We start from the raw sequence: 8079 nt of genomic DNA, 5'->3' as shown, positions 1-8079 counted from the left end.
ATTATCTTCTGTGTCTGTGTTAATTGGTTTCCCTTTTCTTTGTTGAAGAGGGTCTGTGCAGTCTTTCTGCCTAGTCTGCCATGTTGCCGGAACCTCAACCCATGGTCTTTTCAATCACCTCATATACATGTGAATGCTGGACTATGCAACAGGAAGATAGAAGAATTGATTCATTTGAGCTGTAGGGTTGACAAAGAATATTGACTGTAACATGGACTTCCAGAAGAATGAACAAATCAGTCTTAGTTGAAATACAACCAGAACATTCCTTAAAGTGAAAGTGGTGAGACTTGACTTTGAATATGTCAAAAAAGACCAATCACTAGAAAAGGATATCATGTTTAGTAAAGGAGAAGGCCAGGAAAAATGATGGGATGCCCTCAATGAGAAGGACTGACAAAATAGTCACAGCAGAAGACTCAAACATACAACAATCATGAAGATCATGCAGGACCATGCAACATTTTGTTCTGTTATACATAAGGTTGCCATGAGTCAAAGCTGACTGGATAGTAACTAACAATACCAACAGGAATTAATTAAATGCTAATTGCAGGAAATTTTGTTAAAATGTATATTTCTCTGTCTCCTGCAAGGCTTCTAGGTGGTGGCTTGTTTTAGTTGTGTGCCACTGAGTCAATTTCGACTCATAAGGCAATCCCATGTGACAAAGGGTTACTGGGCTGTAACCATTATGGGAACAGATCACCAAATGGGTGACTTAGAAATATGTGATACTGAGAAGCTTCAAACATAGTTCTGTGTATGTAGTTATTTTTAGGGACACAGGACTATATTTGTCAGGACAGAAGCCACAAGTGTTTAAAACATAACTTTATTGAGACATATTTTTACATAGCATATAATTCACCAATTTCAAGTCTACAATCCAATGATTTTGGGGAAATTTACCAAGTTGGGCAACCATCACCATGAATCAGTTTTAGAACATTTCCATCACACAGGTATGTTCCCTCATCCGCATTTACAGTTAATTCTTATAATTACACCATATAGTCTGCCCCACATACTCTGCCCCACAGGAGGAAGGTTCGGCAATCTACTTCCATAGTGATACTGCCTCGGAAACCCAAGGAGGGGTCCCTATGTGTTGGTTCTGACTCGACGGCACACAACAACAACTCTGCCCCAGGAACCACTAATCTATTTTATGTTTCTATATATTTGCTTTTCCTGGACAATTCACAAAAATAGAGTTATAAACTTTGTACTTTCTTATGTCTTGTTTCTCTCATGTAACATGTTTGTCATTGATTGTTAAAGAACTAAATGCCAAGGACATGTGAATGAGAACACCCAAGTAGCATTTATCAGTAGCTCATTCTTTCATACTGGTAAATAGTTTTCCATTGTATGAATATACCACATTTTGTCTACCCATTTTCTATTTGATGGCCACTTAGGTTGTTTCCAATTTTTCAACTGGTATGAATAATGCTAAGGAGCCCTGGTGGCACCATGGTTAAGCACTCAATTGCTAACCAAAAGTTTGGCAATTTGAAAGCACCAGCTGCTTCATGGGAGAAAAGACCTGGTGATATGCTCCTGTAAAGATTATAGTCTAGGAAATCCTATGGGGCAGTTCTACTCTTTCATAGGATCCCTCCGAGTTGGAATTGACTCAAAGGCACACAACAACATCAATGAATAATGCCACTAAGAATATTCATGGCCAAATCTTTGTGTGGATATATATCTTCTTTTCTCTTGAGTTAAGAATGGAATTGCTGAGTCATATAGCAATTTTTTTTAACTTTATAAATAACTGCCAAACTGATTTTCAAAGTGAAAGTATCACTGGTATCTTTGCAAGATTAGCCTAGGCTGAATTTATCCTTGGCCTATAGTATACTCCTGTTCACTGACCCTCATATGATCCTCTCAGGTGTTTATGTGTTTATCTGTAGGCTGGTGTTTGATATTAATGGTGATGCAGTATTGTGGGCACACTGCTTGATATTAGCATCTGTCGTCTATCTCCTATGCACACAATTCAGTGTCCTCCCTTTTCCTAATGTGATCATGGTGGTCTCAGACTCTTTCCATATATTCCTCCCCTTACCCACATCAGCATGTGGGCCCCAACTAGTCTGAAATTAATCCCTCCCCTTCCCTCCCCACTCCGGTAACCTAGAACATGACTCCTCTTTCACAAGCAAACCTTCTTTGTCTTTTTACAAAGCTCATACAGTACTTGTCCTTCTGCGATTGACTTATTTCACTCAGGATAATGTCCTCCAGGTTCATCCATGTTGTGAGATGATTCACGTATCCCTCATTGTTCTTTAATCTAGCATAGTATTCCACTGTGTGTATATACCATAATTTGGTTATCCACTCATCCGTTGATGGGTATTTAGGTTGTTTCCATCTCTTTGCTATAGTGAATTGTGATGCGATGAACATAGGTATACATATGTCTGTGTGCTGTCTCTCACCTCTTTACAACAAAATACATAAAACCCTTGTTCCTCGTCCTACATTGATGAGCAGCAACTGGGGTCTTTCAAGCAGCCATCTAAGATGCACCTAATGGCCTTCTAGCATCAGAAGCAAAGAAGAGTGCAAAAAAACAAGGGCATTTGGAAGCAATCAGCCCTAAGACACGATGGCCCTTGAGACCAGAAGAACTAGATGGTGCCCAGCTACCAATTCCAACCACTCAGGAAAGGATCAAATCTGGAAATCCTGGATAGAGTGGGAGGAAAAACATGGAACAAAATCTAAAAACTCAATAATGACCAGAATTACTGGTCAGATAGAGTCTGGTGAGACCCCCAATGCTATGGCCTTGGAATACATTCTGTACCTTGAATAAAACTCACTCCCAGGGGCTGGCTCTCAGCCCAAAAGTTAACAAGATGAACATGCAGACCACTCAACCAAGGGGGACATGCCCACATATTCTATGGAAATACATCCCTTGGAGAAATAGACCACAGGGCACCAGAGGGGCAACAGTTACATGGAGGTAATGCAGGGCAAACAGGAGTACATAACTATGAAGGGCACAGGAGAAGAGTTACTGGGCAGGGAGGGGAGGAGACTGGGTTAGGGTTGGGCATAGTAATGGGGAGTGAAACTAAATGTGCACGTAATATTGAATGTAAAACAAACTCAAAATAAATTTTTAAAAAAAGTGAATGTAGCATTTTGTCTTCCCACATACAATGTATGAAGCTTCCTAATCCTCTACATCCTCACTAACACTTGTTATAGTCTGTTTTTTCATTAAATACATTCTAATGGCACAGAATGTCATATCATTATGATTCTAATTTGCATTTTTTCTGTAGACTAATGATGTTGAGGATCTTTTTTGTTGGGAGGATGGTCTGTCATATAGGCTACACAACCAGAACTTTGGACCAGTTTGAACTAGTTCAGTCATAGCCAACACAGCAAAATCAAATAGACCCAAATCATGCATGTATGGACAATAATAGGAATGGGAAAAACTATCTATTGAAGCCCTGTAATGGGAGAATTGGAAGAGGTGTATTGAGCCCTTCCAGGATCCAATGTGGAAAACTGGATTGTTTCTAAGATTTGGGAGAGTAATACACATTCAGAGAGATGCTATAGGCTGCCATCTTTGAGCTGGGCACCATTGTTTCCCACTTTGATGGTCAGGAGATTTGGTTGCTATGCTTATTTCCTTGTTTTATAAGAGAGAGATTAAGTTTCTAGCAGGGCATTGACCCATAGTTTTTCCCATTCCAGTTATCATTCCAGTATATCCCCATATTACAAATTGAGATCATTTCCAGTTTTGCTTCATCTGCCATGACAGAACGGTGAAGAAATGGTTCAAAACACTACTGGCAACTCTCACCCAGGCTGCCTAATCATAAGCCTTGGGCTCAGAACATTCTCTGATAATGGAGACTAGGAATTAAGACTCCCTGTGCCCTGGTTTATTACTCTTCCTTATCAAGGAAACTCCTCACCTGTTTCAGGCCTAATGAGCACCACTTTGTTCTGCTTATCCATGCAGTATCTTATGGCACCTGGCCAACACCATTATTATATCTGTTCCTAGCAGGGAGGAAGTATCTCTCAACTGTAACATGAAGGATGTGTGCAGAACACCACAACTGCACCAGCTAAGGGAAGTGACCCTCTGCCCATGAAGTACTGTACCCACTATTAAAGCTGACCTTGCTCTGTCCCTTCTCTATGTGAGTAAAGTATTATTCTATCTAACTCCTATGTGAAAGTCATGTCTTTACCATGACCTCAACCTTGGTAAGATAATCTTTTCATATGCTTATTAACCATTCTTAAAACATCTTTGGTGAAATATCTAATCAAATTTTTTGCCTATTTTCAATTGTCAATTTTTGTCTTTTTATTATTGATGTAAGAGTCCTTTCTATGTTCTAGATACACATCAATTATCTGAAATGTGTTTTACAAAGGAGTCCTGGTTGTGAAGTGGTTAAGTGCTCAGCTATTAACTGAAAGATTAATGGTTAAAACTCACCAGCCACTCTATGGGAGATAGATGGGGCAGTCTGCTCCTTCTAAGATTCATAACCTTGGAAACCCTATGGAGCAGTTCTGCTCTGTCTTGTAGAGTCACTATGAGTCTGAATTGACTTGACAGCAATGGGCTTGTTTCACTCATTTATTCTTGATATTTTGCAAACAATTTCCCCCTCTCTGTAGCTTGTCTTTTAATTCCCATAAAGGTGTCTTTTGAAACACAACAGTTTTTAATTTTGATGAAATGTGCAATTTTTTTTTTCCTTTATGGACCACACTTTTGGTATTGTATTTAAGAAACCTTTGCCTGGAGTTCCGGTAAGATGGCGGAATTGACAGAAAGACTGCATAGACCCTCTTCAAAAAAGAAAAGGGGAACCAATTAACACAGACACAGAAGATAATCCTGGACTCCTGAGCTTTGAAGGGAAGGATATAGAAGTGGACTAAACTCCAAATAGTAGAAGAATTTGCATGAAAACACCAAAAAAGAAGACATATGGAGCTGTGATCTGGCAGTGATCCTGATGGCACAGACAGCTTGGATATTGCTGAGTGGTTGTAGGACCTAAGAATTAACCTAAAAATCACCCCTGCTAATCAGGGACTGCATGGAGGACTGCTCTGGTGGCTGGTAAATAAAAGGGGAAATAGTGAAGAGGAGAGTGGGCTAAGCTGTGGACTTTTGTCTGTCCAGAGGGCACAGCCATTTTGAATGTTTACAAGGAGTTGACCATTTTGGATATTTAAAGTGATAGCATTCTCCCAGATTCCAGGGACTTAAGAACAGTCTTCACTTGCCAGGAACCCCAAAGACATTCTAGACCTGGACAACTGGAAAGGTGTGACCTTCCCTTTGTTACTCTTATACCCCACACCCTCTTGGTGAACAAAATTGTGGCCATCCCTCACTCCCACCCACTTTCTGGGCTGGCAGGAGTTCCAACCCAGACTGTGCTCTGACAGAGCCTGGGTGCCCTGCCCCACCCTGCCATGATTTTTTTTTTTTCCTTTTTTTAGTTTGTTTTAAAACTACTACTACTATTATTACTATTGTCCTTTATACTATTATTCTTTATTCTTCCCCTCCCACGTTCTAGCTTTCAGCTTTTTTTTTTCTTTTCTATGTTCCTGGTTGCATTTTTTTTTTCTTCCTCATGGTTAACCCTGTTCCCTGTTTCTCTTTTTGCGTTTCTCCAATTTTTTTCCTCATTATTCTCCTTTCCTACCTTTTTTCTCATATTGCCCTCACCCCAGATATTGTAGGGTTTTTTTTTTTTTTCTTCTTTTTCTCTTTTTTCCTTTTTTGGTAACTGTTCTTTTGTGATTAAATGGTGTAATTTTTGTCCATTTTCTTTTACTTTTTTGAGGGTTATTTAATTGTCTTTTGTCTAACAGAGTGGAAGACAGCAACAGTCCCCATATGACAGAACTATACCCACAAAACCAGCAGCTTCACTTACGGAGTGAGAGCCACCACTTCCTTCTCCACCAAAGTGCCAATGGTAAACAACTACCAAGAAGAACCTGACTCACCCTTGGCTGCTCTTCACAAACAGTTAACAGAGATCTAAATAAAATAATGCCATGATGTCTCGGAGACAACAGACCATCACAGTCCAGACAAAGAAGCAAGGTAAAGTGGTAGACAAGGGAGCAAGATACAGACCCAGAACACATCCCTGAGGAAGAAACAGCATTGGAACTCTCTGATAAGGAATTCAAAAGGATTATATTTAGGTATCTTCAAAGGATTGAGAGACAGACCAGGAAAACACAGACAAAACCCTAGCAGAATTTTAGACGAAAATACAAGAACAAAATGACAAAAGAAATGAAAAATTAGAAATGATTCTAAATCTAGAGATAGAAATCCAGAAGATTAATACTAAATTGTCAGAAATAGATAACACAATGGAAGGGCAAAGAAGTAGAACTGATGGAAGACAGAGTTAATGAGATTGAAGACAAATAGCTGAATACTTCCCTGGAAAAGCTGAATACTTTTGGAAAGGATCAATCAGAAAAAAAAAAAAGATCAAAACAAAATGAAGATAGCCAAAGGTTCACATGGGATACCATCAAAAGGAATAAATTACATGTCATTAGAATTCCAGAACAGGAAGAGAAAAATAAAACCACTGAGAAAATTTTCCAAGATTTGTTGAAGGACAACTTCCTTGATATGATGAAAGATGAGAATATAGCCATTTAGTAAGTCCAAGGAACCCCAAACAGGATGGACCTCAAAAGAAAATTGCCAAGACATATCATCATCAAACTCATCAAAACCAAAGACAAAGAAAGAATCCTGAAAGCAGCACAGGAAAAATAAAAAGTTACCTACAAAGGACAGCCAGTAAGAATAAGCTCTGATTTCTCAGCAGAAAACATGCAAGCGAGAAGGCAATGGGAGGGTATATATAAAACCCTGAAAGAGAAAAATTTTCAACCAAGAATTATATACCTGGCAAAATTTCCCTTCAAATATGATGATGAAATTAGGAGATTTCAAGATAAGCAGATACTAAGGGAATTTGTTAAAATCAGACCAACCTTACAAGAGATACTAAAGGAAGTCCTTTGAACAGAGAACCAAAAGTAGCAAATAACAACTGACATTAATACACAAGATGACATAATCCAGAAACCACAGCTATGGACATATCCAAAGTGAAATAAGCTTACAACATTGTAAACAGGGAACTAGAGACAGCAATTGGCAAGTGAGGACAACTACAAGCCAAAAAAGAGATAAAATGATGTGTAGTTACAGCACTTCTAAATGGTGAGGAAATCAAGGGAGTTGCAAGATAGAATGGACTGTTTAATCTCAGGGAGAAAATTATAAATCATAGGGTTACCTCAAAGAAAAATGATAAAACTTCACATCACAATAAAAAAGAGGACAAGCACAAATATGCAGCAAATACTAAAACAACAGCAACAAATGAAATGATAACAATATTCATAAACATAATGAGCTCAGCACAGAAAATCATATGGAACAAAGAAACCAGGGACACCATGAAAAAACATAACCAAATGACAGCAAACAATTCATACTTGTCAATAATTGCAATTAATGTTAATGGATTAAATGTACCACTCAAGAGTTGCAGATTGGATAAGAAAACAAAACCCATCAATATGCTGTCTGCAAGAGACACACCTTAGAGACAAAGACAAAACTTGACTAAAAATGAAAAGTTGGAAAAAAACATATAAAGCAAATGGCAACTGTAAAAGAGCAGGAGTGGCAATATTAATTTCTGATCAGTTTGATTTTAAGACAAAAACCACCATATGTAAAAAGGAAGGATACTATATAATGACTAAAAGATCAATTGAACATGAAGATATAATCATAATAAATTTCTATGGACCCAATGAAACAGCCCCAAAATACATAAATCAGACTTTAAAAGAGTTGAAAAGGCAAATAGATGACTCCACAGTCATAGTGGGAGACTTTAGTACACCACTTTCTATGACAGATAGAACAACTGGAAAGAAACTCAACAAAGATGCAGAAGAGCTAAACAATACAATCCACCAACTTGACCTTAT

This window comes from Orycteropus afer, unplaced genomic scaffold (assembly GCF_000298275.1).
Source record: "Orycteropus afer afer isolate SDZICR_OR568_19922 unplaced genomic scaffold, OryAfe1.0 scaffold00120, whole genome shotgun sequence".
Lineage (NCBI taxonomy): Eukaryota > Metazoa > Chordata > Mammalia > Tubulidentata > Orycteropodidae > Orycteropus > Orycteropus afer.
Note: the sequence above shows the minus strand (reverse complement) of the source record.